The following is an 11,772-nucleotide window of genomic DNA, read 5'->3' as shown; positions in this document are numbered from 1 at the left end:
TTCACAATCGCGAGCGTGGAAAAACTCCTCTGCACATCGCAAAGCTGAGTTTTCTGTACTCCACGAACTCCCCGGAGTGTGAAGTGTAGAAAACTCTGCAGACCTTGTTAACGGAGCAAAATTCACTGCCCAGGCCTACTTTTTACATAAAGTTTTTTTAAATGCAGCCCATTTTCCTTAAAGGAAAATAGGATGCATTTTAAAAAGAAAAATGAAAAATGTCAGTTTCATTTTTTAAGGTCCCTGGGACCAATGCCTGCTCTTACAAAAAAAAATTGCACCCACTCACAAAGGGAAAGGGGTCCCCATGGCACCACTTCCCGTTTGTGAATGGTTTACCACCTACTTGAAGTAGGTGGTAAACAATGGTACATACCATTTGGACTCGCTATTAGGAAGAGAAGCCCTTGGCACACCCCTTTCAAATAGCGAGTTGCAAACGCTATTTTGCAAGTCTTTGACTCGCAAAATAGCATTGGTACATACCACCACTGTTTTTTGCCGTCACAAAAGGGTTTAATATGCGACCACAAAAAACAGTCGTACATCTGTCCCTAAAAGTTAGAATAATTAGAAAGAGACTAAAGAATAAAGTTAAAATACTTAAAAATCTTCAATTCTAGAAAATTGTCCGATTATTCAATAGATGCTTTGGTAAGAGCTCTTCGTAGGTACGACATTGGAAGATGTACAGGTGCGTCCATTGATACTTTTTTTTATCCTTTCCTCAAAGAGTCTTAGCACATTTTTCACTGTAGCACAAAATCTGGTGCCTACGCATTTCACCTCATACAGCTTGACATTGAATCTGCAAGGTTCTCATAGGGAAGTAGCAGGGTTCTGCAATCCTGAATAATACTTTTCAGAATATGATCACATGTGATAATCACTGGATTTCTCATAGAGATAACCAACATGATCTTATAGGTTTGTGATCTTTCTTCCAACTACCCTTTGCAGTCTTACTTTTTTTGAATATCTTTATTTACCAGTCTTTGGCACAGCATGTACTATCAATCTCTTGTGTCTCACATTTTGTCAGTCTATTTGAAGAAAACTGTTGCATCATCATATATTCATATTAACAATGTTAGCAAGTTACATCACATCTGCCATTCTTTTCTCCCTCAGGCGAGGATACTATGGTCTATAACAACACCATTATGATTAAGTATTGTAGGTGAGGGACATGGTAGACCATTTAGATCACCTTAGCATTTCATTTAGAAACAAGACAAGGCTGCTCCATCTGGCAGTGTTGAATAATCAGTGAATGGGGCCACACTCTCTCAAACTATATTAAATATTGTCGTGTGCAGTCGCTGTTGACTTTTCTTGAGCGAAACATTTCATGTTTTCACCTGCCATAAATTCAACAGTGGTGCTGTGTTCCTTCCAGTGATGTGCAATTAACAGTCTTGCAGCTACAAAACATGAGTGTTAGCAATTTCCCAGTAGGTGTTCAGTACAGCAACAAATGGACTAAGGGCCAGATGTAGGAGCCATTTACCGGTCGGCAACGGCCGATTTCGGCCGTTACCGACCGGTAAATGGGTTTTCGGTATGTAGGGGCACTTTTTTACAGAATCGGCAAATTTACCGATTCGGTAAATTTACTGATTCTGTAAAATACCGAATCGGTATTTTTACCGATTCGGTAAATCTCAGATGTAGGTGGGACTCTTCAGAGTCCCAAAGGCCCTACAAATTCGGTATTTTACCACCCAATCCAATTGGGTGTTAAAATACCGAATTCAGGTTTGCATGCACATGTGTGCATGCACACCTATGCCATGTGACAGACAGACATGCCCTTAGGCATGTCTGTGTGCCACATGGCCCACATGTCAATTTTCGGGGTGCCAGAGGGTGTCAAAGTGACACCCCCTGCACCCTTGCTAAAATCGGTAGTTACCGATTCTGTAATTACAGAATCGGTATTTCCCATTGATTCCTATGGGCTTCACAGCCCATAGGAATCAATAGGAAATACCGATTCGGTATTTACCGAATATTACCGATTCGGTAATTCCACATCTGGAATTACCTACATCTCCCCCCCTCTATTTTACCACTTCTTAAATACCGAATCGGTAAAATTCGGTATTTAAGAAGTGGTAAAATAGATTTACCTACATCTAGCCCTAAGACTTAAGAGGATGCCTGTCACATCTTTGATAAGGGACATGATTGTTTGCCAATATGTTTCGATATGGCCATCAGTGAGCCATAGTATCTATGTCTTGGCAACCTTCATCACAGTTTTGAAGCTGTAAGCATTGATCCCTGACTAGCTTGTGTGAGGTGCAATCACATCAGGATTTTATTCGAGTTTCCCTTATGTTGAGAACATATTGGTAAATGTACAACCCTTCTGCAAATGAACATCCATGTTTCTTCTGTTGGATCTTTATCTAGTTCTGTCTCACATCTAGACATGCATTTGTGTTTGAAATTCTTGAACTGATTTTATAAAATTGTATGTAGTTTAGATTTTCCTTTCCTGACCCTATGCTGAGTAAATAGTGTTTTACTGATGTTTTATCTCTTCCTCCTCCCTCTCTACTTCCCTCTGCTGTTACCCAATGCAGTAATTGCAGCAATTTATGATTATCCCATAACGATAAATCAAAATGTTATACACGTTTCACCTTCCAAATATACTTCACCCAGACTGGGTGGATTATTATTTCCAAGTCCTGAAATTAGGTTCTGTAATTCCAGGTGTGAAGTCTGGATTGAATACTACTTTATAAATAAATAAATAAATGAGAGGTTGTGGGGAAGGGTGTGAGGCATTTTGGTTGCTATATCCCAGTATTATAGCAACATGATTACTTATTTGAATGTAATCTTTGTCTGCTGTGTGTGTCTGAGAGGCAAACATTGTATGTTTTTTAGTGGGCTTGTGTTCAGTAGTTTGCGCTAATCTAATGCTGTTCTCAGCTGAGCTGCTCTAATGTAGTTTTCCACGTACAGCATTTCTGTATAGCCCTCGTATGTTGATTTAGAGTATGTGTAGTTACTGTAGCTGATTTACCCTCTCAGACATAGGCCACATTTGTGTTGTTGTATTGAATGTACTGTAGTTTTTGGTATAAGTAGATAAAGTATTTGAAAGATACATACACCGAGCATGAATTTCAATTTAATGCTAGCTAGTTTACCGTTCTAACTATTACATTTCCAGCCTCTCCCATCTGTACAGGTTTTTACATAATACATTTAACAAATGTAGGACATTTGGGCCGCAGAGTAGGGCTATAGTGTTATGGAGGTACACACATATATATTTTTAGCAGCATCTGTGACGCTTAGGCTTTTGTTCATTAGTACAGCTTCTGTTGATTTTTTATAATCCAAGACTCCCATGCATTTTGATTTAGATAGGGAGAGGATATCATCTGCAACAATTGCAAATTCATGGGAACTGTTGCTTGAGTTGTCTTAGTCTTAGTTTCAGCATCCACCGCCTGTGTTCTTATAACAGGATATTAGCCACGTATTGTTTACGTTGTTTTATAGCTTACTGTTTGATATGTGCTCATATATTGAATGCTTTTTACATTCAACGTCGGCAATTCCTTCTTTGTTTTTTAAATATTTGTATTAACATATTTAAAATGATGTATAGGCAACATAAAGACATAAATGCATAATTCAATGACACAGTCTTTCAATGGTTTGAATCCTACCTCTCTTAGCGTTCACATATTGTAAAAATCGATAACTGTATATCTGATCCAACACCTATCAATCAATCAATAAATCTCTTTATTTGAATGCCAATGACAATCATAAGAGAAAAACAAACAGAATATAAATTCAGGCATAACAATGAATAATGGCAATGTGGAAATATTACAACTTAATAATCAATATTTGTATGATAAAACAGCTGCCTTGAGAAAACTACACACCCTGAAACATACATTAGTACTTGTCAGCAACCATGCACTGTTTAATATTATGAATCTTAAAAAGAGGTAATAAATAACGAACTCTAAACGACTTATATAATGTGCAAAATATCATAAAGTGCAACAAAGACTTGGGGGAGACATTATCAGAAGCATATTTCTCATTTACCAAATCCTGATAGTGGCCCGTGGAAAACACAACCTATAACCTATAGAACTGGCTCTGAATGTTACCATCAAGGTTCTTTCCTAGTTATTAGTCATGTACATTAAATAGGGTTCAGGGCCAGGACTAGTTTTCAAAACGTAGTAATTCCAAACAAGTGATTTGCCGAATTGTAGACAATCCCTTTCAGCACAGCGTTTTTCCATAAACTAACATATCACACATTCTTATCAGCTTTGCATATTGATGTGCCCCAGGCACAGTGTTCACAGTCTTTAATGATGTTGTGAGTAAAAGAAGCCCTCGTATTGTTCCAAATGGACAGCAACAACAAAAGGGGCCCACCGTTATAGAATCCTCAAGATACGGTAGGGGTCCCGAACCTTTTCTGTACTGAGAGCTACTAATATTCAATGAAATGCACTGAGAGCTATTAATATATTTGTATATGTATAACGATTCAACCTAGCAAAAGCTTTCTAATTTATTAAGCTAGGCTGCACACAGGTAGGGTCGGACTGGTAACGTAAATCATTCCTGGTAATTACGTCGGCGTGGCGGGAGGGAGAGTGGGGTTCTGGTGGAAAACACTGTTGCTGAGCTTTTATTAAAAGGGGCCATTACTGCTGTAAAACCGACCCCAAGTAACAAAAACAGCCCCCCCCTGACCCACAACAGTCTCCCACCCTGGCGGCCCACCGGGAAAGTGCTCGATGCTCGCTACGGCCAGTCTGGCCCTGCACACAGGTGAGCCATTCAGAGGTAGCTGGAGAGCTACAATGAGCTACTGGTTGGTGACAGGTACACATTGCTTAGAATATATTTCTATAAGAGTGGCTACAGGCTTACTCCTGACAGATTTGAAAACATTACAAAGTGAGCATATAGATTGTTGGAATGTAGAATTTCTATAACGCATGTTATTTGCCCCAAAAACCATTAGTGTTCAATATTAAGCCAAGGTATGGAAATTTAGAGACACGCTGTAGGTAATTCTAATTAATTGGTGGAGTGCGCAACAAATAATGCTTAGGGCCACTTGCCATAGTTTGCAATTTAATATAATTGTTTGACAAATCTAGGTCAAGCATAAACTCCAAAAAAGCTTGTACCTGGGACCTTAAAGCATTTGGCATCCTTGCTATGAGCACGGCATCATCAGCATAAAACGGTACCGGTATGGGAACAAAATTGACATGGGAGTTATCTTGAGTAATAGTATTTATAAAGGCATTACTTTTATTAATATATAAAATAAATAAAAGTGGTTCTAAAACACATCCTTGCCTAACTCCACGCTGTAAAATGATAGGGTCAGATATTTCGCCATTGGGACCAATTTCACTCTGGCACTGAAATCTCAGTGGAAGTGGGCCAAAAAGTGCACCATCGTGGCATCCATACCCATCTTCAACATAACAGCCTGTAAGGGAGTAGTCACAAAAATAAAACATCCCCCACTCTGATCCATATATAATAATAAATGTGCAAGTAAAGTGAGTGACACCAACTCTTCTTATGATGTGCCATGGGAATTGTACCCCTGGGGAAACGTTGTACAAATTGATACAACATTATGAATCTTACAGAAAGATTTTAAAGGAATCTGGCCAAAAAACACACATTTACCAGTACTGGCTTATTTCTCTTATTTATCCTTTCCATCTTCTTTCTTTCCCTTTATGCCTCTTCCCTTACTTCTTTCCATCATCTTTCTTTTGTTTTTATGCATATTTCATTCTTTCTTTCCATCTTTCTTTCCTTCTGTCTATTCACCTCCCATTACATCTGACCTTTTTCTGGTTTTCAATCCTTCTCCTTTTCTTTGCACCTTTTCTTTTTGTGTTCCTTCCATTAATTAATTCTTTATCTCTTCTTTCCTTCAGTTGCCCATCCTTTTGTCTCACAATCATTTTGTATTTCAATATATTTTGCTGGTTTCCTTCTTTCTCAACTTTAATTTTTCTTATTTATTTCATTGTACCTTCCTTTTCTTCTATCCACCCCTTTTACTTCCTTTTTCTTCTTTTACATCTTTTTTTATTTCCAATGTATGTTTCTCTCTTTCCTGTATGCTTCTTTTTCCTTCCTTTGTTCATTATTTGCATTTTACTTTCTTTCCTTTATGCTGTTTACCTTCATTTGCCTTTATCTTATGTTTTCTTTGCCATTTTAATATTTTTCTTTCTTTCTGTCACCCCATTCCTTCTGACTTACGTTGACCTGCGAGACTGAGATAAAAGTTAAGAAGGGTCATAAAACAATAGAATCTGCTTCTGTAGTACCCTCGCTTAAGCTGATAAAGAGAGTGGTTACCTACGCCCTTGTAGTGCACAACTTCTTACGATTGACTGTATCAAAGGCTGATGATCGTTCCACGGCTCCGCCGATCATAAGCACCGATCTAGCACCAGGCCCGGTTCTAGAAGGTGGGCCCGGTGGGCCGAGCCCACCCAAACATGAGCCTGGCCCACGCAAACATGAGCCTTGGCCCTCGCAGTGAATCTGCCACTGATGTACAACAACAATAAAAACTGTTCATATAACTGGTGATTTACGATACTGCTGCAGAGCAACCATTTGTCTTTTGGTCGTTTTTAAATGCAGATAAACTGAATTTTATGGGAAATGCTCAGTGCGTTACTACCTCTGTCACAGATATCCTTGTGTTACTTGCAGTTCAGAAGTTACTATCTTAATATAGGACAGTGACCTATGAACTGTCCTCAAAGAGCAGCATACAAACTTCGCTTTTTTGTGTTGTGATATAGTTAGAACTTCTCCATTCTTTCAACAGTCTAATGTTACTAAAATTATTTGTTTGGGCAGTTATACCTTTTTATCAGTAAAGCTAACCCCCAACCACTGGAGTACTCTTTAAATCCCAAGTTTGTGCGTCCCCAGACCAAACCCTTGTTATATATACTGCCCACAAGTGTGGATGACGTGATTTCTACACCTTGTAATCCTCATTGGTTTATGTGACATTCCCCGTAGACTGATTTATTGTCTCTGTATAATATGTGCTGTTATGTAAAGTTCTGTGACACCCTACACTAATGAGGAGCGCTATACAACAAATGGAATGGATATGAGAGAGGGGCAATGGCGAGATGAGGGGCACTAGTAGAGGGTGGTAGTGAGGGAATCCAAGGAGAAGGTCATGGGGTGGGGGAACTACAGAGAGACGAGGGGCACTAGTGGACGGTGGCAGTGAGGGAGTCAGAGGAGGAGGTCACAGGTTGGGGGAACTATGGAGAGATGAGGGGCGCTGGTGGAGGATGGCAGTGAGGGAATCTGAGGAGGAGGTCATGGGGTGGAGGGGCTATGGAGAAATGAGGGGCACTAGTGTAGGGTGGCAGTGAGGGAAGCCGAGGAGGTGGTCATGGGGTGGGGGAACTACAGAGAGATGAGGAGCGCTGGTGAAGGGAGCAGTGAGGGAAGCTGAGGAGGTGGTCATGGGGTGGGAGAACTACAGAGAGATGATGGGCACTGGTGGAGGGTTGCAGTGAGGAAATCTGAGGTGGAGGTCATGGGGTGAGGGGGCTAAGGAGAAATGAGGGGCACTAGTGTAGGGTGGCAGTGAGGGAAGCCGAGGAGGAGGTCATGGGGTGGGGGGAACTACAGAGAGATGAGGGGCACTGGTTGAGGATGGCACTGAGGAAATCCGAGGAGGAGATCATGGGGTGGGGGGAACTACAGAGAGATAAGGGGTGCTGGTGGAGGGAGCAGTGAGGGAATCTGAGGAGGAGGTCATGGAGTGGGGGGAACTACAGAGAGATGAGGGGTGCTGGTGGAGGGAGCAGTGAGGGAAGCCGAGGAGGTGGTCATGGGTTAGGAGAACTACAGAGAAATAAGGGGTGCTGGTAGAGGGAGCAGTGAGGGAATCTGAGGAGGAGGTTGTGGGGGGCTACAGAGAAATGAGAGACACTGGTGGAGGGTGGCAGTTAGGGAATGCAATGAGGGGGTCATGGGGTGGGGGGAACTACAGAGAGATGAGGGGCACTGGTGGAGGGTGGCAGTTAGGGAATCCGAGGAGGAAGTCACGGGGTGGGGGAACTACAGAGCGATGAGGGGCGCTGGTGGAGGGTGGCAGTGAGGGAATCTGAGGAGGTGGTCATGGGGTGTGGGGGAGCTACGGAGAGATGAGGGGACTGGTGGAGGGTGGTAGTTGGGGAGTCTGAGGCGGAGGCTGTGAGGGGGAGTGGCTACGGAGAGATGAAGGGCACTGTTGGAGGGTGGTAGTTGAGTTATCTACAGAGAAAGAGGTCAAGAAAGAGGTCAAATAGACTTTGGCACCAGCACTAAAGCTGGCCGATTAGGACAATTGTGGAGCATACTTGCATGCTAAATACATTTACTGCTACATTCAATGTTTTAATGACCCATACTATTTAGGGAGCACCTGGGGGCGACGCGCAGTGGACTCGTGCTAAGCCAAAGGTACGGGCGCTGGAGAATATTACTCGCTAGGTACTACAGGAAAGGCATGTTAACCGTTTTTTAAAGAATTCAATTTATTTTGAGCACACTGTGTTTTTAACTTGTGGAAATTCTTTTGCTCACTCACCGCTGAACGCTGCTTCTCTGACACCCGCAGTTCATTCCGCCATCTCCCCGGTCCACCACGGGTCTTTCCCGGTTGTTGTGGAGGGAGTGAGGGCGGTAAAGACATCTCTTCCGTGTTAGAGGACAGGGGCGGGACTACTTTTACCCATACTATTTAGGGAGCACCTGGGGTGCCGCGCAGTGGACTCGTGCTAAGCCAATGGTACGGGCGATGGAATATAATAATCGCTAGGTGCTACAGGAAAGGCATGATAACCGTTTTTTAAAGAATTCTATTTATTTTGAGCACACTGTGTTTTTAACTTGTGGAAATTCTTTTTGTCACTCACCACTGATCGCTTGTTGTGGAGGGAGTGAAGGCGGTAAAGACATCTCTTCCGGGTTAGAGGACAGGGGGCGGGACTACTTTTACCCATACTATTTAGGGAACACATAAGTGCGACATGTAGCAGACGTGCGCAGCGGGCAGCGCCAAAGGCAAACCCGCCTGCGCCCGTCCGCGACCGAACGGGACCAGGGGCCATACCCCCTGCTCAAAATATGCCTTCCCAGATATACTCCCACGAAGACCTTATCAAGCTTCGCCCTAACTGCCAAAGGTATTGTAAGATGCTGACACCAGAGAATCTTTCTGCCCCTTGCCCCGGCTGCAATTTCTCTCTCTCCTGGAGCTTACAACTTCCGAGAACTGATACTTAGGTCCACAATAATCCTACTCCCTGTGTGAAGTATAAAGAGGAAATTTCTACCAAAGACTATCGATTTTTCAGCATAAATTGTAGATCGCTGCCAAAACTTAAAGAAGATATATACGACTTAATAAATAATTTGCAGCCTGATGCCATTTTCCTGACGGAAACATGGCTTAATGACAGTTCAGGACCTGACATCGCTACTGCAATTTCCTTGAACTACACGATCCTTAGGATGGATCGAAAAAACAAAATAGGAGGAGGCATTGGTATTATTTTTAAAAAGGAATTTATTTGTAAATGGGAGGAATTACCACTAAATAATTGTGAAGCTGGCCTATTTAAATTAGCTCTCACACCCCAATTCACGTATTCGGGGATGTTGATTTACCGCCCCCGGGTTCAGCAGGAGCCTGGGCGGCGGCGCTCCCGGATTTTATTGCCCCTTACTTACTTGAAGCCACTAATTTCTCAATTTTAGGAGATTTAAACTTACATCTTGATGATGACCTCAACTGTTCCATTAGCTCTACGTTAATTTCTGACTTGGACGCTCTTAATATGCCGCTACGTAATTCGGGCCCCACACACAAAGCAGGACACTTGATAGACCCTATCTTTTCCAACTTAAATAATATAACATGCGATCCTACGACACCTCTACTCTGGTCAGACCATTACTTAGTTAGCTATAAGATTAAGCAGGTAGCGAACCAGAAGACAGCAATCGCCAATGCCGACGCAATTTGGTCCAGAAATTGGAAAAAGCTTAACACGGACCTCTTAAACGCCCAACTGCTTAATTCGAAACCAGACTTAAAAGAAGTCAAAATCTCGGATACGAATATCATCAACAACTGGTTAACTGCGTCTGCAGATACTCTCATTCTGCTAATTAAGAACAAACCGAGGTACCATCGTCCTCCAGCCCCATGGTTCTTGGAGACACTTAAATCGGAAAAACGAGATGTAAGGTGTTAGAGAGGCAGTGGAGAAAACATTATGCACCGGCGGAAAAACTGTCTTACAAGCAAGCCATTAAAGCCTACCAGTCACTATGGAAGACGGCAAGGACGGAATATACTAAAAATAACTTTCTGGCTGTACAAAATAATCCGAAACTTCTCTTTAAAGTGTTACAAGAACTGTCGGGTGCAGCTCACCAATCAGAACCACCCAAACTATCGGTAACACAATGTGAACACCTAGCGAGTTATTTCAATGAGAAAATTGAGAAAATTTATACGGAATTTAGTATAGACGGAGAACAGAGCTCTGAACCCATTCAAACGTTAGCAATTCCCACCCCTCTTAGTGAGCCGGTAGAATCTTCTGGGATCATACTTACTAGTTGGCAACTGCTAGATACAACATCTTTTATGGATATATTAAATAGTATTAAGTCGGGCTCCCCGAAGGACCCCTTCCCTGTACACATTCTAAAAAAACTGTATCCACAGATCTTAAATAGGATTAGGGAACTTCTTAATGCCTCAATTGAGGAAGCAGTGGTGCCGGACATTTGGAAACACGCAATGGTTTTCCCCTTACTGAAGAAAGCGAACGCTGATCCAGAAGTCTTTTCCAATTTTCGCCCTGTCTCACTGCTGCCTGCATTTTCCAAAATTTTAGAAAAGCATGTCAATAATCAACTGACGGAATTTGTGAATTCCCAGAATCTTATGCATTCGTCCCAATCTGGGTTCAGAGCAGGATATTCAACTGAGTCATCACTCCTGGGAGTGGTGGAAACGATTCATCAGAGATTGGATAAGGGTAGCACAGTGGCACTCTTACTACTATATTTGAGTGCCGCCTTTAACACCATATCACATGTGACCCTGGTCCAAACTCTTAAATCGAAGGGTGTTGGTGGCACTGCTCTGAAATGGCTGGAGAGTTTTTTATCGAATCGTACCTTCCAGGTTTTCTCTAAGAATAATAATTTCAGCTCTCTCCTTTCCCCTCATGGAGTGCCCCAAGGCTCTATTTTAAGTCCACTGCTTTTTAATGTTTACATTAGCCCCTTAGCAACTATAGCAGAAGAAGCGGGCCGTACAATATTTTTCTATGCAGACGACGCCCAGCTTGTCTTCTCTTTATCTACAGATGACAAGTCTAAGGTGTCCCCTCTTCAAACAGGACTTCAAAAGATTGCTGAATGGATGCACTCCAACAAATTGAAGTTAAACAGTGGTAAAACAGAGCTTCTCATCTTTGGTGAACAGAAAGAGCTATGGAGGTCACAGCATTGGCCGACCCAAATGGGTCCTACTCCTCAACCGTCGCAGTCTGTTCGCAACTTGGGCATTATTATTGATGACCAATTGTCCATGCAACAACAAGCAGTTAAGACCACCTCAATATGCTTCGCCATCCTAAAATGGTTGAGAAAAATTCTATGGATGCTACCAGAAGGGGCACA

The sequence above is a fragment of the Lissotriton helveticus genome, chromosome 9, assembly GCF_964261635.1.
Source record: "Lissotriton helveticus chromosome 9, aLisHel1.1, whole genome shotgun sequence".
NCBI classification, from domain to species: Eukaryota; Metazoa; Chordata; class Amphibia; order Caudata; family Salamandridae; genus Lissotriton; species Lissotriton helveticus.
Note: the sequence above shows the minus strand (reverse complement) of the source record.